The sequence below is a fragment of the Aquila chrysaetos genome, chromosome 1, assembly GCF_900496995.4.
Source record: "Aquila chrysaetos chrysaetos chromosome 1, bAquChr1.4, whole genome shotgun sequence".
In the NCBI taxonomy this organism is placed as follows: domain Eukaryota; kingdom Metazoa; phylum Chordata; class Aves; order Accipitriformes; family Accipitridae; genus Aquila; species Aquila chrysaetos.
In genome coordinates this window covers 18,880,569-18,903,153 of record NC_044004.1, presented here as the reverse complement: position 1 = coordinate 18,903,153, position 22,585 = coordinate 18,880,569, and the positions used below count along the sequence as shown (strand labels likewise).

General features: G+C 36.5%; 1 protein-coding gene across 14 annotated transcripts in view; it reads left to right on the top strand.

Annotated features, from left to right (window-relative positions):
- Positions 1 to 22,585, top strand: part of KCNIP4 (potassium voltage-gated channel interacting protein 4) — a 472,256-nt gene that overhangs the window by 351,076 nt on the left and 98,595 nt on the right. The window contains exon 1 of one of the 14 annotated variants that reach the window (XM_030011759.2): positions 14,331 to 14,424. The exons of the other annotated variants lie outside the window; for them this stretch is intronic. The gene's annotated coding sequence lies outside the window, so the exon portion shown is untranslated. Of the gene's footprint in view, positions 1 to 14,330; positions 14,425 to 22,585 lie in introns of those variants that run through there. 14 annotated transcript variants of the gene reach the window in all.

Sequence of the window (22,585 nt, the reverse complement as noted above, 5' to 3'; positions counted from 1 at the left end):
CAGAAAAATTTCTTCTTTAACCTACCTACTGGACGTGTTCTACCCAGTACAGCTCTTTTGCCACGCGCAGTCATTTTTCGTGCAAAAATGGACTTTCAGTTGAACAAGCAAAAAGATGAGTCACTGTGCTATGATGGACAACTGCCCTCCTTTACTTTACATAGCAAAGGAGTTACGGTGAAGAAGAGCTTGACTTGCCCTCACTCCTCCATGGGAAAGTAGGAGAATCCATGCAATCTGCTTAGTTTTATTACAGTGTTCAACATTTGGCAGGACAGACAATGTGATTTGATCCTGTGTCCCAGACTAGGGGCTACGTTCTTCTACTTCATCCATCCTCCATTTTCCAATAAGCAGGAAAGAGAGACCAGAACGAGGAGAAAGCTGGCTCCACTGGAGCCAGCGAGCTATTTCAGTTATAAGGACAGAATTGAATCAATACCACTTTTACTAGAAGAGAATGAAAGTCTCCTTTCCCTCTCTTCCATTACTTTGAAAGTGGTTTGAAGCTGATCAATATCTTCCCTCCAGCTTCCTTGCCTGAAACTTTTGCTGCTGGACAGCTTCTCTCCAAAGCTTTTCTTTTGTTACTCAGCTGGAAGGGGAGGAGAGGAGGGTGATCAGAACTGAAGCAACGGATCAGAGCAGCAAAGTAGCAACACCAGGCTTAGAGGGAATTCATCCACCAGAAACTTGGAGGGGAGAGACTGGGGAAATTAAAGATACACTTTGCATTTGTGTCTCCAGAACATCTGTCAAGTGGTAGCTATATGGAGACATTATGTAAATATGTGTAAGCAATTTTGTAAACGTCGGGGGACTTGCATAAATCAAAGTCTTTAAAAGGACAAACTTCGTGCCTCTTCCTTCATCATGCATTGATTATGTTTTGAAGTATAACATCTCATACAGAAGTGTTTTTCTTTTGCTTGTGAATATAATCAACCAGTGTTGCAACCTATTCTAGACCCTCCTATTGCTCCCCTTTTCCTTCCACTAATTTCTGATAGTTTCAAGAACTTGCTATTACCTTTCAAATGCTTATTCAGATGTAAATTTAATGTCTGATACGTGAATGTCCCACAAACTCAAAATCTTTTGGCTAGTAGGACCCACTGGTTCCTCCATGTCTTTCAACTCTATAGGCCATCAAGGCTATTGTAGGAATATTTGGTCCTTAATTTCTCTTACCGTGATGCAAAGCAAAGAGCAGTTCACTTACAGTTATCAATAAACATATTTAGCTGTAAAGTCAGACTTGAGAGTAAATAGAGTAATTTGTTGCTTTAGCTATGTCCTGGTTTCAGCTGGGATAGAGTTAACTGTCTTCCTAGTAGCTGGTAAGGTGCTATGTTTTGAGTTCAGTATGTGAAGAATGTTGATAACACTGATGTTTTCAGTTGTTGCTAAGTAGTGTTTAGACTAAAGTCAAGGATTTTTCAGCTTCTTATGCCCAGCCAGCGAGAAAGCTGGAGGGGCACAAGAAGTTGGCACAGGACACAGCCAGGGCAGCTGACCCAAACTGGCCAATGGGGTATTCCATACCATGGGATGTCACATCTAGTATAGGAACTGGGGAGAGTGGGGGCGGGGAATCACCACTCGGGGACTAGCTGGGTGTCAATCAGCGGGTGGTGAGCAATTGCACTGCGCATCATTTGTACATTACAATCCTTTCATTATTGCTGTTGTCATTTTATTAGTGTTATCATTATCATTATTAGTTTCTTCTTTTCTGTTCTGTTAAACTGTTCTTATCTCAACCCGTGGGTTTTGCTTCTTTTTCCCGATTTTCTCCCCCATCCCACTGGGTGGGGGGGGAGTGAGTGAGCGGCTGCGTGGTGCTTAGTTGCTGGCTGGGGTTAAACCACGACAAGCTAGAATTTGGAAATTGAGGAAGGGGGGTATTTTCTTTAAATAGAGGTAGTTTTCTGTCTCAGGATGTATTTGCTCTGTGCAGGTACACAAAGACCATTTTTTTTTCTTTCTAACCTAATTTGGATGGGCAGAAGCCACCTCCAGTCCAGAAGTCATGTTAGTGCATTTGAGTTGATTTGTTCTGTCATGCTAACATGCTAAAATGTGGCCTTTTTTGTAGCTCGGATACTTAAAAGCACAGAGAGGATAAGGTTAGGTCTGTCTGCAGCCATCTGCATTAACATGTTGTTAGTTACCCTTACGGCTTAACAAAACCAGCAAGGTTTAAAATACTGCCTCAAGTGCAGTATGAGTCTTCCTCTTAGAAAATGAATGATATGGGGAAAGACAAATGCTGACAAATTCTCTATTGTTTCATACTTTTCTGAGAAAAAGAACCCCCAAAAGCAAGGGAGTTTTCTCCTTGTCTACATGTGGCTGATAAGAATTACCTGAATTTGGATGTCCTACCTGTGCACTGGTGGCTGTGCTACAAGTCCAGCTTCCAGCAGACTCTCCTGTAGTGCTCCCTCTCCTGTATCACCTCTCTCAACCAAATGGGATGCAGTGTAGCATAACTCCACGATAAACAGAAAGATAAGGAATATACCACACAGCAGTACATGTTCCCTTGCTTCTTCTCAGCAGCTGCTTATAGCACCCGATTAGGATCTGCTATCAGTAAGCTGTTCAGTTTTCACGTGGTGAAATGTCCACTTTCTGCTTGTCTTTTTTTCTTTTCTGGAGACACTTGTAGGATCAAGGGAAGTACTTTCTTCTGAGTAAGCCAATATCACCTGCCTCAAAAAATTCTGTTCATGGATGCTGATATCCCAGTGCCAATTCATGGCATCAAGGTACATAGTAGTGTTAGGCTTCCTATGATCATCAGTGAATCTTTCACACCAGAAATGACAACCAATGATTCCTTCAGCATCAAATATATTAGCAGCTGTGCACATAGACTCTTTATTTGCTGGATGTGGCTAGATGAAAGGTGTAAAGGTTCAAACATTACCTTTTCAGAAGCATAATTCTTCCCCTCAGAGGTGAATTGCCATTTTTCTTTGGGCATTTCCCCAATTCTCTTTGTAAATCTTGACAGACATTCTGGACTCAAGGTCACTATAGGGAAGTCGGTCTATAGAAGCATCTATAGATTACACAACAGAGAGCAGTTACTTCAGACCAAATGCAAAACTGCATCAAGTTGCTGCTTGAAATCCAATCTCAGATTGATGTAAAAATTGAGGTGTGAATTTCAATATGCTCATTTATAAGCATTTGTCTTCTTGGACGTGTATCTTTCTGTATGCTTATGTTGGGTGCAAGACAGGCTGAAACTTGCTGAAACTTGTAACTGTCTGTTGCATCTAGCTCAGGGTTGTTGAAGATGTTCTATTTACTCTTCACCTTCCCTCAAAAACTAGGCTCTTCCAGGCTTGGGAGCGTGATTTTGTTTGGGAAGCACCATCTTGACTAACTTTCTTACATAAGAAGACTGTAATCTTAACACAATTTTATTGAAACTGAAGATTTTGTTTTGGTTTGCTTTTTTACTTTAGTGGCTTTCCTACCTGGACCTAATGATAAGATGCACAAGTGACATACAAGTGTAAAGTAATGTGCTCGATAAAGAAGAGCAAAAATCATTCTTTCATGTCAAAATCAGGGAAATCATGCGTCAGCCTAAAGAATTGCTTTTACCAAACTATGAATTAAATGGGACAATTTACTTAAAAGTTTCAAGGAAGGTCTTATTGATTTATTGAGATCTTTTCATCAACTACTTCCCGTGGACTTCTCCAGATGTTTTTTAACATCCAGAACATCTGAACCACTGAGGAATAGGTAATTTTAGATCCATACCAGTCTGAATTCAAAGTTTAGTCCTGGCTGTGTGAAAAGTAGAGAGAAATATTTAAGAGATTTGAAAATACTGATAGAAACAGGATGACTTCCGTAAGGACAACTTTCGTGCTGTCTTTTCACCTGAGAGTTCACAGAAGGATCAGGCATGAATTTTCTGGACTGCTTAGATAAAACATTTCCTTTTAGTATGCACTCACCCACTGTACTAAAACTTTACTCTCTGGCTCAGGATCACACCGTATATTTGCATCCTATCTTGGGGAGGGCTCCTTTTGGCCACGTTCCTCTGAGAGACCCCTTCCCTTTAGTCATTGGATATTCCACTTGGACTTTTATCTTCCTAGTCTTGATTCCCCCCCCCCCCCCAAGAAAACGTTCTTAGTGATAGTCATTTTAGTCTGAGGGATTGACTATTTGCAAGCAGGTAGGGTAGCTTCTCCTTCTATTCGTCTTTGCAAAGATATAGTTACTTTTGAGCATCATTTGAAATTTCAAGAGATGGTGAGTATTCATCTTAAGCAGATCATTCATCTGAAGATATCTAGGTTTTTACCACTTTTGCCTCCATACTAGATCAGATGGCCCTTTCTCAGGATCATTTTATTGTCATTGTTCAAGTACATTATAAATACCTGTGTTGACTACAAACACATTTGAAAAGCAAACAGAGTAAAATATATTTGAATTAGCACTCAGAGAATAAAAACAGAGTACTAGGTTTTATCAGGAGGTACTACATGTATGAACCGCGACCAACGCTCCATCTGACTGTTACAGGATACTAAAATGAATGGATTCTTTATCAACAAAGGGGATCAGAAGATAAAGGAAAAATCACACAGAAAACAGTCAGTACTCAATCATAACAGCCATTGCTGGCCAAAATTACATATCTTTTGAAAGGGAGGGAGGTATTTTCTCACAGAATATGGAGACAACCACCCAAAATAAAGGTAGATAACATATATTTGATACCCGTAGCAAAGCCTGCATCTAGCCAATGTGCATCCCAGGACGTGGATACCGGGAGCTTCCTACAGAATACCCTGCTTAAGTGTTTTCTTTCTGCACTCTGCCACTGCTTCAGGCTCAGGCTGTTTTTAAAATGTACTTCCACATAAAATAATTCATTCTAAGATGACAGAGATTTGGTATGACAAAGTGTGCTTCTGAAAAATAACTGCACTTGGTCAGCTGAGTATAGGTGAGGAGAGAAGAGCATTGCCTAATCATTAATGTACTCTAGGGGTGATAATCTGGAAGGCTTTACTGTTAGAATATGATATTTGAAAAGACATAAATAATCATTGCCTAAAGTGACATTATAGAACAAGATTAAATATGCACAATGATGGAATAAACCTATCCACAATAGTGCACTGATGTAGAAATAACATAGTCACCTTTGGTCTCGACTTCTTAAATTATTTGTTCCATGGTTGATGCAGTTTTTGAGCAGAATTCTTTGACCTTTGATAGTAATGAGACATGGGAGATACACAGTGAATTTTGTAGGGATTTATGTATCTTATTACATGCAGACCTATATGGAACATCAAGACTTACAAAGCAGTTGAATCTGTTCCATGTAATGTGAAGATAATAACATAATTTAAAGACATTATGCTATAATTTCATTGTCTAGTATGCATTTTAACTCATAATAAAAATTCTTATGTAATTACCTTTGGGAAAAATTGCAAAAGCAGCCATAAAGCTAGTTTTGCAGTCTCATTTGGACACTTAATGCTGTATAACTGCTTCGTGTTACTATAGCAGTATAAAAAGAAGCACAAAACGGACTGTTCCTTTTACAGAAATGTAGTACACCCTTCCAAAGTATGTAGTCCATGAACTTTTAGAAAAAGCCTAACAGTAGATTGAGTGCATGTGTGTATGCATGTGTGTACATTTGTTTAAGAGAGAGAAATAATCTAAAATTAAGAATTTGTGTACCAAATTTTAAAACGAAGTAACTTTTAATGGTTATGGTATCCCAAGGGGACAACTGTATAATGGAAGGCCTGACATAGGGGCCAGTAGGTCACTTTTAATGTTTAAAAAAAAAAGTTGTCATTACTGATCAATTCATTATTTGTCTGTAAAATATGTTACTGCTGAATAGTCTGTATTTCCATATTAAAATGGCAGGCTATTGTGCAGTTTAATTATTTTATATTTGCTTGTAAGTAGATGGATGGATTCCATATGTGCATTTTACCTCATTTTTGGATATGTACATAGATAAACAGACCTTGAATATTTCTGATAGATATCTGTCCATAGTTTGGGTGCATTTTCAGCCTTCCACTAATCACTTAAGAAAGAATGAGTTAGGTCATATAAATCAAATAATTGTTCAGACAACAGGGCTTTTGAAAGTTAGAAGGAGGGATATCGACCAAAGTTCACTGAATGAGTCAAACCAAGATGAAGTGCAACAGTTCATTGACTGTTTCATGATACTCCCAAAGGTCGTTTGTTCCTTGCTGATAGAACTGCTGGGTTTGGAGTGGGAAAGTGAAATTAGAGGAACTAGAGGGAGAGATGGTTGAGAAGCATGGGGAAAAAGAAGTCTAGTTTGCTTAGTGATCTATGACCAAATGAATAAGTAGCAAGGTAAGGAGGTCCTCAAAATTTTTCAAAATAAAATAGCATAATTAGAAAAGTAAATAGAAAGGCTTATGAGTTTCAGTGAATTAGATTTTTATACGTTGTGTTAATCACGTTATATTTGAGCATGTACTTCTGCATAAGGAGAGTAAATGTAGCATTCCATGCTCAAAAAGAGAATATTATATTTCCCTGTAATCTAATGGGGAAGGTGGGACACCTTACTGAGTTGTGATTCTCCAGATACCCGCAGTAACAGAAGGACTGGTTTCAGCCTAGCTATATCTGAAAAATGCAGCCATAATGTTTAACTTACGTACCAGCAGTTTTATCTATATTCTTCTTGCACTGTAAATTCTTTAGATTCCTTTGTTTCTCAATAAAAGATGGAGTTCTAGATTCTACACATCATCATGAAATTTGAGCTAAGGCAAACTGGGTTGGTCAGCATCTGTCCTGCAAAGTTATACTTAGGAAGCAATAATCTGAATTCCTCCCTCTGAGATGGCAACAGAAGAGTATTCCACTTATTGTGAAATACCACTTCTGGTGAAAGATATCACCTTCAATAAGCAGTAGAGCAGTGCTATTGTTTACATTGAAATACGTAGTGTTAGTTATTTTTTACAAGAATATGTGTGATTATTATCTTTAGACTATCAGCTAACCTGCATTCAGCCTCTCCCTGTATTTCTTCTGTAGTTTGAGTTGTTTATAAGGTACTTCATTATTTCTCTGTCAATGTCAGATGGGTACCAATTATCAGCAACTACAATTACATAATTAAAAGAATCACAGTTAAATAGTAGGAAAGCTGGGTTGGCATTCAGGAACCCTCATTATGATTCCTTTACTTTGTGACCTTAGGAAATCTAGAAAACAGTGAAAATTGTACTAGTTAACTCACTGGCTATTGTGAGAGTAAGTAGATTAAAAGTTGCATCAGCTGCTAGAGTAGTGAAGCCGTTTGAGTATTGCGAGACACACATCGACAGATCTCTTAATCTCACTGTCAAAACTAGGAGCCCAAGTTTAAAACTTGATCATGGTGAGCAATAGAGTTATAAATAGCTTCAACCTGTTGAGACTTTTTAAACAAAAAAGGCGCTCTGAATCCAACCAGAAATGTGTTGGCATCAGTCAATACTCACGACTTTATATTTTATTACGAATAGTATATACTTTCTGGTTGAGAAAGCAGCTAGTCTCATCTCAGATTCCAATAAAAAGCTGTTGTAAAATGAATTACAGTAGGATTTTTACTGTAGCATAGCAAGTATATTTTGCTGTACTCCTATATACTTTCTTCAGTTATAAATGCTTCATATTACCTAGTCTTTTTAAGACAAACCTTGCTGTTTCTTCTTTATTATGAGCAATGTTATATATTTGAACTCATGTATGTATGTATAGAGAGGCATACACTCCTTTGTGAGACATATAGTACATAGAATACATATATACACATACGCAATGAAATATATATGGAAAATAGTTTTAGATTTCAATTTGTGGTGTACTAAGTGCAAGTAGATGGATTTATGGTATTGCACGGACTGCAAATTAAAAAAATTCTTTGCTGATTTGTATTTCCTTTGAAATATTTCAAAATACAGGCCTTATTTCTCAACCTCTTATTCACATGAATAGTCTTTTAATACAACATATTTGTAATATGAATACACTTTTAATTTCAGCACAAGATGCTATCTTGTTATTAAAGTGTGGAGATTTTCTAGAGGATTCTGTTTTCCCAAACGTAAGAAATATAATTCATTTTCTTTTAAACTTGTAAAATAAATTATAAATAATAACTCAAAGGAAATTTTTTGTAGTTTAACATTGCAGATAGACTCCTCCTTGTTATATTTCAATAATGATGCACTGCAAATAAATGTTTCTTTGTTATATTTCAATAATAAGTAAGATGATTTACATTGCTGGAAAAAAAAATTGTTTTCAGTTCTTTCTCCCTCTGGGCAATTTTTCATCCTCATTACTGAAGTCACTAAATGAAGCCCATTCAATTAACTCACATTAATTATTTTGGGATTGGATTCAGCCCCTGATCCTCAGGTATATCAGAAAACTAACTTTTCTACTTGTTTTTCTCAGATGAACAAGTCTAATGCATTGTACTATATACAGAGGTTATACTATATAACAGAGGTTATATGTGTCCATCACTTTATTCTCTCAGCAGAATACTGTGCATAAAATAGCACATTCCAAACATAGCCATCAACACAAAAGTATAGACTGTTTTGATAAAAGTAGAGAACTTCAAAGTAATACCAGTAAATGGCTGCTTCACTGTGTACCCTGTATTACCATGAATTTGTGCTTGTAGCTTTTTTCCAAATGGAGATGAAATTGCTGAAAATAGTGTTATTAAAAGCTTTTATTCAGATCTCTCTTATCTGTGCTAGGTTAAACACATATCTCATGGACAAATGCTTGAATAGAAGCATCTGAGAAGTCATAATTAAGTAAAATCCTTAGTAACAAATTCTTGCTTTTATGAATTTTACTAAATTGTGCAATTTTCTATTATTTGTATAACCAGAGACAGTAGTCACATCCATTCTATTTGTTATTATTTTAAAAATAAGAGAGTTTCTGCCCAAAGGCTTTACAGTTCAAGGACTGTTTCTATTTGTACTGCTTCAGAAGACTCAGGGAGCAACAATCTCATTTCCAGTTCTCTGCTGCTGTGAAGGAACAAGTAGCAGTAGGTCAATATTTATGGCAGCTCACCTTTTCTTCACTCTGCATGGCATCCTAATCAGGGACATCTGATGGGAGAGAGAGAGAGGAGATTCAACACAATGCTTACATGAATTGAAAGCAGGACAGAGTGGGTCCCCACCTCTTCTCCAGAGTTGAGGAGGTGGCAAACGACCTGACATTTGCATGCAACAACATGCAAAGGCAAGTGGAGATTTTGTGTGTGCTATATAGATAGGTCACAGACAGACCCAGAGACATTGCAATGGAAGCACATTTTGAATGCAGTGTTTAAGGAGGACTTAGAACTATCATGGGTTAATTTATTAAGAGAGTTAAACACCTAAGGAACTGCAAAGAAGGAATCACAGCAGGGTTTATTAAGGACCTGATGATGTTAGCAGTCTTTTAAGAGTAGATAAGATTGAAGGAAAATTACAGCAGACTTCACTGGCTCAGGGCAAGCAAGCTGTAGCTCTTGTTCATTTTTGCTCTTCTACTAAATGTCTGTATATGTACCTGTGCACAAGTATATATGGCCACGCAGACAAAAACCAGAAGGAACTTGGCAGGGGGGAGCAGAACAACACCAAAAAAATTTAAACTATTTAGGATTTTCTGTTGTTGCCATTTTCCCAGAGAATTATAGTTACTCTAATTTACTGTATTGGATGATAAGTGAACATTTGGAAAACAACTGCTTTCAAACAAAGCAGCCTATAGTTGGCAGTGCGGGAGTATAAAGAAAGATGCTCTTGTTTTTAGAAGTGTTGAGCTATGAGAATTGTGGCAGATTACAGAAGAAACTTTTCTGCAAATCAGGCCACCTCAATTCAAATTCCTAGATATTTAGTTTAGACGCCTTCATTTGAAAATGCGGTTTAAGCACTGGTGGTTCTTCACATGCTATTTACCCTCAGCAGAAAATCTTTTTCTTTTTTGATGGTTTTTAGAACTTCTAAGTTGTATGTATCTTCAGTGAGATGAATCCAGGCAGGTCTAAAGCATGCCCTGGTACTTAATTTATCCAGGTTTTGGTGGTTTGGTGTGCAGTGCAGCAGGCTCGGATGGCCAGGACGCTGCCTGGAAAGTTCATTAAACTACTTCACACTGAGAAAACACTTTTTATAGACTTGTTTTTTGAATAATCTCCCTCATTTTTATTTCAATAAAGACTAGTCTTACCCTGCAGGCAGTAAGAAGCGTTGTTTAACACCAAGTGATTCACAATGTATTACTGCTGTACTACACAGTTGCACATTTCTGAGAAAAAATGAACTTAATAGTAGTTTTATTACTTTAATCCTATTATAATTGAATTCATAAATTAGAGCATTGCTTCTGCTGTGGAATGCATTTGAGAATGGTTAAGAGAGTCTAATTCTAAAAATGAATGGAAAAAACTCCCATGTTGTCTCTACTTGGATATTTTAAAAGATAAATAATATCATTCATATTTTCTATCGCTTTCTTTGCAGTTGTGGTGGTCTTGCGAAATATTTCCTGAGTTGAAAGCTTAGTTCCTAAAAAAAATTATATAGAGGATTTTTGCTATAAGTCTTTCTGGCTCATTATGAAAAGGAGAAAGGAAGAGTAAGTTAGTAAGTTAGAACTGAGGTTTTGTTTATTTTTCTTTAGCAGTTATGGAGAGAAACTGAAAATGCAAGCTTTTCACAGAACTAAAACTCAGGAATTCATGGAGGTGGTAGGAATGTGTATTGACAGAATATGGTAGTTTCACCATATTTAATGTTTTCTGATTATCTTATTTAATATCTGTTTTAATATTTGATAAATACTTTATATTTAAATCATGTTTTTCATTCTCAAACCTTGCAAGAATAGCAGAAGAAAAAAAAGGAGGAAATGAAAGGAATTAATTTCAAATCTCTAGATTCCTATCCCAAATGTATTCCTTTAATATAAATTTATCCTCTAGTCATCCTAAGTAGTTAGCACTTTTCAAGACGAGACTACGGACACTTAAAAGCAGACAGAAGTACCAAACTCTCTTTAAGCTGCGTTCCAAAAAAACTCAATAGTGGGCAGTTCCTAATGGAGAACATTTATGTGAGAACTCACCTCTTCTGAAATTTTCACCCATATCTGTCTGCCTAAATATAATAGTAGGGAGGAAAGCTCTTTGAAAATCATTATACTAAGCTTGTACAGAAGTTAAGCCACAGATAACTGTTTAAGACCTCAAAGTAAATAAAAAATTAGATATCTGTAGTGCCTGAACTTCACGTTCTTCTATAAAGACCGGAATTGCACTCTGATTTTTCCTATAGCTCTATATGTGTATGACTCCTCACACATTTTTCTTCTAATGAATAAACTTCCCATTTCTGAAACATTGCTTTATGATGACAACAGAGAGCAACCCGAGTAATTTGTATGTATAGTAATTTCATGACAATTAAAATGAGTTCCTGGCTGGTATGCTTTGGGGAATTCATTAATATTCCTTGAATTACCATATGTTTAAACGTGTAAATGTCCATCAGGTACATGAAATGAATCATGTAACATGATATTTTTAACAAATTAAGGGGGGCATATTCTATAAGTAATGAAGAATGCAAATGTACTGCGTATTTATTTTCTGTAGTACTATGATTATGTTCTTGCAATAGATGTTGGGATTTTCTAAGAAGCTATCTATTTCTGAAGATAATGTTTTATTTTAGTTGCAAATTTCTGCTACCCCCCAAAATGCTAGTATGTGATCATAGTTTCAGCTAGCAATCAGCTGCTTTAGCTTGTTTTGTGGAGGATCAGCTGACAGCAAATGCTCAATAACTATATTCCATTTAATGTCTGTCAGTTCTTTATATGTTTGACACCAATCAGGTGTTTGTCATTCAACAGAAGGATAGAAGATAGAAAGTATCTTTGAAAGTGCTATTTTAAATTAGAATTGAAAGCTTAGACATTTTTCTTCAGTCACTACAGCTGTCATCCTGCGATTCTCAGAAATGCCATGTTAGTCAATTGCAAACAAGAGGCGGGTGCGAACAACCTCTGAGTAGCTTGGTGATAACTTATTTCTTGTCCTCTATGTAAAGCAACACATTAAAGGCTACATTGTTATACTAAAGTGAGAGCTGAAATTAATTTCAAAAAAATGCATTTCTTGATGTCATGGTAGAAGATGGTGTTTTAATTTAATCAATAAATAGAAGTAGCATTTTCTGATGCTACATATTTTAATGTGTTTCCTTACTCTCCTTAAAAGTAGTAGGACATTAAAAAATAAATAGCAAAAATGAATTCAAAGGTTTGTGATTTACAACTGTTCCTGGAAGGGACAGATTCTTGAGAAAGGCTCGGCTGGGATTAACTGAAGTGATTCTCCTTCAAAATTATTATGCCTATATGATAAGATACTGGATTATGAAGGTATGAAGGTGTGGTATGCAGTGAAAGTGTAATAGGCTTAAAGGGGGGAAAGCAGGACTCAGTAAGTGCATGTATGTCAAAGACATCACACGACAGTCCCATAGTTTATGACCGTACTTCAATGATCTATTTAAAATGTAGAAGTTGAGTCGAAACGATCTGAAGATTGCTTGCAGAACCCTTTAATGGTGATTTATTTTGTTGTTGTACATTGTAATAAAGAATAACAAATGCTTCCTGGAGCAAAAATGATCTAAGTAACGTAAATGTTAGCCACCAAGGCAATATTTGTCCACAAATTCCTGAAATGCCAATAGGGACTCTAATTAAAAAGTATCACATAAAAAGGAGAATGGAAACTATGACTAATTATTAATCTCCAGAACTAAGTTGATTTAATTAGTTGAAGAATAAAGGTCATTGTCAAAGCTAACGGAAAAGGTACAACTTCTGTCAATATTTTTTGGATTAGTTGTTTCTGTTTTCTCTAAGCATTGGGTACTGCAGAGTGCTGCTGGCTCATCTTCCTACAGCTATACACTGGCTGGATCTGCAAGGCATCTTTGTACCCATTTTAAGCTGTATCTTACCACACTTTAACCTTTAGTCTAATACTGGCTCCATATGACAAACAGCCAACCAGGCCACCGACCAGTGACCTGGGGGTACAACAGTGCCTGGGAGGTGTGCGGGATATGTTGCTCTGGAGACAGATAACCTCTTTACTCCCCTTTTCCTATATGCATTTAAAATAAAATATATTCAACGCCATGTAACACTTCAGCACCAAAGCAAATTTCAGACAGCACAGACTGTTAGGAATAATATTTTCAGTGTAATCAAAATGAACTTTAGGTTAAAAAACCTAGCGCTTATTATTCCTTCTGCAACATTATTTTAAATTAGGTTAAACACACTGAGACATTTTACCTGTCACATTCAAATGAAGGCAGTGAACCATATGCTAGTTATTTTTCTGAATAGCTATTTCATGTAAAAGCTATTTTCAACAAAAAAGCACAGTTGTGATAGTTCACAGCGTACATTCATGATGTATAGCTACTTGGGGCCTGTCCTGCATTTTCTGCCAATTCCCATTTCCCCATGAAGAACCTTTGATGATAATTTTCATTGTTAAAGTCACCAGGAGTTTAGAATATAGAAGAAATGCAGAATGAGTCCTTCTTCTTGTTATCAGCAAAACAATAATCTTCAGATAATATGAATAAATGACTGTTTTTCAAAGAGTATAAAGGTCAGCTTCTACCTGTCAGTTTTTTACAGAGTGAAAGTGTCCACTTGCTACTGTTAGTTTAATAAGACCTATTAATAATGAAAAACTTTTTTGTGAGGAGAAAAAAAAATGAAATGTCAAAGGATTTTCAGTCTCCTTTTCAGACGATGCACAAAATTGGATTCTGAAAATGAGACATTTATTGCTGTAAAATATTAATTGCCTTTTGGTTTTGATTTTGGTTTTCATTTTGTTTTGTTTTTTACTAGCACATGTATAGTAATTGAAAGACATCTTTGGTTTAAGCAGATCCCTTAGGCAGACTGCTGTGTCACAGTGGCTGACTATTATAATAGCTGTGAAGAAATCTACCTTTCTGGGCAATTCATTTGTAGTAAAATCACCTCTTGGCTTCTGCTGCAACCTTTAATCTTTCCTGGGTCACAGGCTAGCAGAGAAAAATAGCTCAGCAAAGGTAATTGGTTTTGCTAGACTGCCAGCTGGAACACGGAGGCTGTCACGCAGACTGTCGGCCATGCAGAGTATGGGCCACCGAGCGCCGCGGTCCAAGAGCAACAGCTGTCAGTTCCCCTTGACGGGGACAGGTTGGACATCATCCTCCCCCTAAATTGCCAGAGTGAAAGTTTGCAGAGAGCAAGGTGAGCAAATCGGCTCTAGGTCTTTCGCAGGAGACAGTGGCAGGCTGTCAGAGCTGGGCCACCTGGGGAGGGCACAGCCCTACCGCACCCGCCGCGGGACGCTCTCTTCTGCAGTTCCATTCCCAGGGGAGGAATAGCCTGGAGAGCTGCCTTACGTGTGTCCTGGAAGCAGACAGCCAGTCTGGCAAATAACTGAATCTTACTCCCTGCCTCTCTGTGGAAGACATTACTCATTTTTCCATCAGGCTTTGTTACAAATTTGACCTCTTTCAACTGACTTGACTCCCATTGTCCGCTTAGCTCTTTTAATCGTTTTCTATTCCCTTGTCAGTCGTCTCCAGTAATGTAAACAGAATTTCTACTTTTACAATTCCTTCTCCATCATCCCCCTAAAATGCACCTTAATTAATGTTAATATTTTCACACTTGGCTTCATACTTTTAAAAATGAGGCCTAAAGGTGGAAAGTGAGTGTCAAGTGCCACTGAATGCAGCGCTGCAAGGCAGTATAAAGCAGTTCCCATTTCAGACTACTGGAGAGCTAAACCTTAATATAGTCTGAAATATGTGTAGAGGCAAAAAAAAAAAAAAATGCTAGAAACATCAGGTAAAGACTTTCAGGAATCATTTTGGATCTCTTACGCTTTTACAGATTTTTAGAAAAGTAAATTCTTGCTGTGCTGATTTCTCTGCAGTGGTCCTCCCAAAATGGATGTTTCTCATACTTGACTAATGTGTTGTATAAATTAATTGGTTATTGCGTGTAGCAAAGATATATTCCATGAAGGTTAACATATAAGGAAAGTGAAGCACTTCTGCTCCTCTTCAGCAGCATCAATCATTTTTGAAGGAATTTGCTTATAGTTTCTGCATGACACAGCACCAGGCTATTTGGAGAAGGCTCCAAAAATTTCTGCATGTCGTAACTCTAACTATTGATTTGTGTTCCCTGGGTTTGCTGACTACAATTCTTCATCTATGCGTTCAGTCTGTAGTAGTTCAAATGCTAAGCAAAAATTGCTCTGCTGTTATATTTGCTGCCCTGCTGCTAAATGCCCAGCCATCTTTATGGTTTTGGTTTACCAAAGTAAATGATGAGATTAACCAGTGTTAGTAACTCTGGACGGCAAAACCTCCACGGAACCCACCTGTCCCTGGAACAGTGGAATTCTTCCAGCCAAGCAAATGATCATTTGGGATGCTAAGCTTTCTCCTGACATTCCCAGTTTGATGGACCAAAACCCTTGAAAGGCCATGAAACTCAAGCTCTTCAAGGAAAAATGCACATTTTTGTCTTTTTACATGTTGTGGGGAACATCCCACAATATCTACAAAACCAAGTAGAGAGTAAGCCAGATGTGGGATCATTTTTCCTTATTTTTCCTTATTGGGGAAAAAAACCCCCACCCATTCTTTAAAAATTAGTTTCAAACTACCTCTTTCCTTAAAAAAAAAAAAAAAGATATTTTTTCAATGTAAATAACTACTTATTAATAAAAGAACTTGCAATGGATAATCACTTGGGCAAGATTTGGAGGGGCAACTATTTTCAGTTTTACTTTTCATGCACTTGTAAATTCTTTCATGTTAAATTTTTTTCTTAGTGCTTCTGCATAGATTTTGGTTTGACAGGTATACTCTAAGCAAGTTAATTCTTTAAATTCTTAAATTTAGATCCACATTTAAAATTTTAAATATATGTTTCTTACTGTGGCTGAAAAATGAAAAAAAAGCAAAATGTGAACTTTTTTCTGTGAAGGAAGGTGTTCTATATGGAATATAGCACTCATAGGGAAGCAGTGTTCTGTCAGCTGGTCTGTTATTCAGAGTTGTCTCTGTTGGGGATTTCTAACAGCCTGAGAATACAGATAACAATGGTGAAAAATGAGGTTTGGCTCTCTGACAAATTTAGTCCGCATCAAATTTTCACTATTTGAGTAGAATATGAAATATTAGATTGCTCTTACATCCTCTGTAATATTTCCTAATACAAAGAACAAGAAACCTACCACAGAAAAAAGTAAGATCTAATTTAAAACTGATTATTTATTACTTATGTACTTTTGACTGTTTACTTATACTGGACTAGGGACTGAAAAGTCTGTGTAGTTTAGTTCCCTTTTTGTTCAGTCCATCTGGAATCAGGAAGTCAGTACAACCTCACAATATAGCCTATTTGTGTTAAAGGACTTGAAGGAAGATTTTTTTTCATAGCCAAAATTTTTCTTCTCTCAACAGAGATACAGATAAGCATAAATGCATAAAACCTGGCTTAATATATAATGACTGAAATACTTGAATGATTGGTATAATCAGGACATAAAGTCAATTTTCACAGGATTTCTTTTCAGTTCACAGGCCAAAACTGTTCTGGAGCTGGAATCTAATTTAGATCCTATTTTAAAAACCTATTTCTAAGCTTTCCTGCAGGGTTTCTATTTAACATTTTCTAATCCAGGTTCTTTTCACTGTTGATTAATTTTTTCAATGTCTTCCTATTGTCTTCTAACTTCAGATTCTCAAATTACTACTTCAACCAGTCCGGCTCTTGTCCCTGGAGCATTTAATTTGGGAAGAACTTTCCTTCATGTTACCTAGATTTTATTCCCTACTCTCAGTTCGGTTGCCTGTGTGCAGCCTACTGCTGACAAAATCCTGTGCATCCTTGGCTTCCTTGCATTCCAAACCTTTGAACAAAGGGAATTTAACAATAAAATTGTGACAATTTCTACTGTGTTTTTGTGAACTACAGTTTCAAAGATTTACAATTGTGGCCAAATTTTAGTAGATTTTAAAGGGGAGTCCAAAGGTCCGTTCAAGTAATGGGCAACTACCTGCTAAATTTCAAGTCGCGGTTTCAAAGATGACATAGCCTGACAAAGGTCTTCAGGAACATTTTAAGGAGAACAAAGGAGAACAAAGTGTATTTTCCTAGCAATGGGAATAACAGCAATGCTTCTCCACAGAGCAGGGGAAATGATGGAAAAATCTTAGTTCAAACACCTCTGGATTTGTAAAATTAGAGTCATAACCAAAACCAGGATATCAGAATGGGAATAATAACAACTGTAGCTTTGTCATACATGAATGTGCAAGTTAACTGGTCTGCTTTTATGTATAACACAACAACTAACTTGTGTGCACAGGGGCAATATCAGAAAAATGACTTCTTTCCCTTTCTCACCCATCTCCTACCCTTCCCATGGAAGAGACCTCATGTAGTACTTGGACTGTTATCTACTGTTTGTCACAGCACTGTTTCCAAACCTCCCCATGTACTACTGTCCAAAGGAAATGATTTAAGTATGCTGCATTGAATGCACATATAAATGTGTTTTTCAAGGTTATCTAAGAGTTTGTTGAGCTGTAACCCTTTTAATTTATTCAATACTTTATTTTTTTATTAGGAAACTGCACAGTCTTCTACTGTAAGGTCACGTTGGACTTTGTGCTCATTTGAAAAATGAATAATTAAAGTTGCTGTCCAAAGCACAAATATCCAGCTTCATTTAAGTACTGATGGAGATGGAGGTACTGGTAATGGGAAAGATAAAACTAAATTTTCTAATTTATTTATAAGTGTTGCTTATTGAAAAAATTATTCAAGAAAATTTACAATATTGTGATGATTATATGTGGTGCCACATTGACCATCTCCATAAATAACACAGATAATTGAATATATTATACAAGCTATTTTATACGAACACTTATAACACAGACACCAACAAATTAGAAAGTAATATATTTTACAAGTTCCTCTTTGAGAAAGGCCAGAAAAAATGGATTGATTTAGCAAGAAGCAAACTTTTTCTTTAGAATCAATTCCTGGTTTTTTATAAGATAAATGGTGAAAATGCTGTACAAAGTGCTGAGAGGAAAAGGGATATGAACTATTCTCCTGAAGCAGTTTACAACTACATTTTTCAAGCTTGGAGGTTACTCTAGCTACAGCTGCCAAGGTAGAAGTTATCTTGACTGTCAGGCTTTCAGTTCTTTTCCAAAAAGAAGATTTTATCAGTAATATTTGTCAGTGAGCCAGAGAAGGCTCATCTGTTTGAGAGAGAAATCAGTTACCCTCACTCAGGGTCAACTAAACTTTGGAATTTGCCTGCAGCTGAAGGTCCAAACTTAATTTACTGAAAGCTTTTTATCAAGCTTTGGAGTATAAGGCCATAATAACTTCTTGTATTTAGATCCTTTATGGTAAACAAGTAGATGTTCACCTCTGTCCAGCTTTCCAATGACAGTAAATTCTAACTTTTCTGCTCATGAGGTTCCTGCTTACAGTGAAAAATTTGTACCTTAGTTATTTCTAAATATATTTCCATACATTACAGGAATCAGTCTAAATGAGAATTATCACCATGACTAGGGTTTATGTTAACCTCTTATCTTTGTGAACTCGGTCTGTTCTGTAAATGTCTTTTACAGTTTCAATGGCAGGCATTAAACATTGAGAAAGTGTTAGAAAGAGAGGGATGTAGAGAGAGATATTGCCTTATTTTCCAGTTTCGTTATTCCTGTCTATGTAAAAAAATGTTGGTCAGGGAGAAAGGCTGGATGTCAGACTGACATTTTCAGTTGAGACCACAGTAAACCAAACAAGAAAATACATGCGATTTTCTGATCAGTATTAATAAAAATATTGTGCTTGAACTTTTACTTCCAAATAAGACTGTAGCTTTGTCCTCAAAACTGTAACACAGGCTTTCCTGTGGTGCAAGTGTTGGTAATAACATGCCTCAAATGTGACTTAGACCCTTTGTAGGGGCTTGAAACTCTTCAGCTGACCCTTACCTTTCTAAAGAGATTACTTACAAAGAATTTGGTGCTGCAGGGTGCTAGACACATTTCTTCTCTCTGGGAAAACAATTACAGAAATGTGTAAATTGAAAGACAATTATTTCCATTAAAGTCTGTACACTTACAAATCCATTGAATGAACTGTGCTTAAACTTAGACAAAAAGTTAGAATAGCATCACAGTAATTAGAGCTCAGCAGGGTCAAATATATGGTTAGTCATTAGACCTAATTTATGGTGTTGTCTTGGGTTTATCTTGAAAACTATCAGTGATAAAGATGACAGATATAAAGTGAAGAGTGAAAATCAACAACTCGGAGACGACTTGTTATTCGCATGTAGTGTCACTGTATTATGGCACAAAAAATTAGGGAAAATTGCAAGACACTTTAATTATAAAAAATCCTCTTATTTAAACTAGGTCTGATGTTGCCTCCAGTGTACCCAGAAATGTACATTAGTCATCATTATAAAATCAACCTTTCCCAACAATTACCACAGAGTGATACGTGGATACTGCAGTTGTTTCATGGACGCACAAAAGCCTTTGCTCTGCAAACCATACATTCTGTTGCTGAGTTGGAAAATACAGATAAATCCTGCAGACCTCTGAGCACTTGGCTGTGCTAGAGATGAGGTAGCGGCTGGATTGCTCTGGAAATTTATGAGTCTCCAACAAACCGTGTTAAAAGTGTACTATATTAATATGCAGAGTCAGAGTTGCTCTGCCACAGTAAAAATCAAATTAGGCAATGGTATTATTGTGAGTTAGTATTGTGCTGTTGCTGGTACAGAAATGGTATCTAACTCATAGAGGATTCCTCCTATTAGAGAATGTACTAAAATATTCAGGCCCTGTACAGCTGCGTTCTGTGGGGCTCGAGAGAAGAGGAAGAAATACTTCCAGAGTAGTTCCTGGGTGTTTTGTGAGCTGCTCTGATAGCCTAAGTGCTTAGAAAGAAGTATTTTCACCTGTGGAAAAGGCATGAGCAATTACTAGATGTTTCCGAAGTGCTATTGTGTCATGAGCTCTGAAGATTTTCTTCTACTGTACTTTTTTTCTGCTTCTAAACTTTCCCTCTCAGTGCAACCAGTTGTTACTTCTGGAAGGTTCTTGGAAATCCCTCACCACAAAAATTACTTGCAGCATTTGGTTGCACTAAAAGGCTTAATGACAATAATCATGGTTTCATAAATACAGGGATAAATAAAAGAATGTGTACAAATATATATATTCCAGTTTAATGGAAGTTCACTGAAAATAATAGATATTTTTCATTCTACTCTATCAAAAATATCACTCTGGTATTTGTGGTATTGTCACTAACACTTTTCACAACCTCAGAACTTCGTGACAACGTCACGTCAGTCTGTGCCAAAGGGACCCTCTGTCTAGATAAGGTTTTACTCCATTTCATGTTCTTGGCAGACCAAAAATCCTTTTTTCTTAAAACTTGACTAAACACAGTTCCATCTGGTGGGAGTGGGAAAGGCCATGTGCACACCATTTCTTAGTTCTCAGCAGCTAAGCACAATTGTTGGAATCAGATGCTGATAATCTCATATTTGGCAGAACCTTAAGCAGCTCTGGAATCTTCAACAACCGAGTCTTCAAGGACATGAATCTGTCTTACCACATTTGGTTTTATTTTTTTTTCCTTTAATTGCATCAGAATTGCTATAGGCAGCTTGAAGGCTTAGCTTTCCAATAATTTTTCCTTTAATAGTGTAAATTGTAAATCACCCACTTTTTTACTTCTGTTGTTTTATTCATCTTATGAACTACTCCTTATAACCTTAATTTTACAAATCACAGATAAAACCCCTTTCATTTCATTATTAAAATGGAATAATCCAAATTAACTTGGAATTTTATGAGGCAGGAGTATATAAATGAAACATTATTTTCTGAATTGTAGATAAAAGGCAAAAAAAACACCCAAAGAAAATGTAAACTTGCTGTAATTAGTCATCCCCCATGGCTTTGTATTTTTGTGTCACTATATTGATATTTGCTTCTGTTAAAATTTTTTTTAAGAAGAAAATACAGATATGGGAATGACATAATCGTTTCTCAGATTTAGAAAATCTGAAGATTACATTCAAACCCCTGAAAGGGGTTCTCTTTCCTACAAAGGCACTTGTGTTCTGGATAGACAAATAACCCTTCTGCAATGGAAGCAGAACCCTACAAAGCTCTGCTGTAAGTGCCAGGCTGGCTGGCATTTTACATACACTTGACTTTTTTATGGGAAACTCCTCTGAACAACTGTCTTTTCCTAAGATTCCATCCCAAACTTATCACAGACAATCTAGTCTATCTAGTGTTTATTCCTAAGCTTTTTTTTCTTCTTCTTTTTTTACCATTTTTCAGCACAACATGCTAAAATTGTATCCCATTACTCTGGCAAATTGATTACATATTCCAAAAGCCATTACTAAAATTGTATCAGATCTTATCATGTGTTTCCTATCATTTACACAGGTCCTCTTCCACATGGCAATATGTATTTTTAAGAACATAAAAATGTGCTTTGATATCAGTATTTAGTTAGTAGCCTTGGCCTTTTGCAATACTCCCTGTTCAGCTGCCTATCAGAGATATCACGGTACTATATTCTCACAAAATTTCAGATTGTTCACCATAAGGATTTCCAGGTCACATCTACTTTTCAGACTTGTTCAATCTATCTTTCACTGAGCATCAATTATATTTCTTGTTCTATTTAAAAGTAAAATAACTGACAATGTAAAGTATTTTCAATATTTTGCCTGGTTCTCTGGAAAACACAGTTTCTTTAACAGTTTATTACAGAATATTCTATTAATCTTAATATCTGTTAGGTTCAGGACTTCTTGATACTACCATATGTAATGATGCAATAATATGGAATTTATCATCTCTACTTGCATAGGTTGTGTCACTTTTCCTGTTGGGCTGATTTTATTGTTTATTCATACATTTATCCATAAATTTAAACAAACCTTTGTACTAAAACATTGACATAAAGCTTCCTCTCTCCCCCTGTTCTGTAACATGAGATGAACACTCTACTCCCCCTCTGAACCTCTGTGAGTTAAAATTAGAGATAAAGTTATTGGTAAAGCCTAGTATGTTCTCCATTTCTGGCACAGAAATGCCTTCCCTCTTCTACCATAAACTTCAACTTTCTGTTTCCATCTAAAAATATTTTCCCAAGGCTCTTCCTTCAGGTCATCTCTTTTAAACTTGAAGGTGTCTGAAGTCTTCTTGACATCCCTCAATACAGTGGAAACTGTGGTCCATGTTACTGGTCCTTCTTTTGATCTCTGGTAGTTGTGTTGGAGAGTTTTATAGATTGACAGCCTTCTCAGATA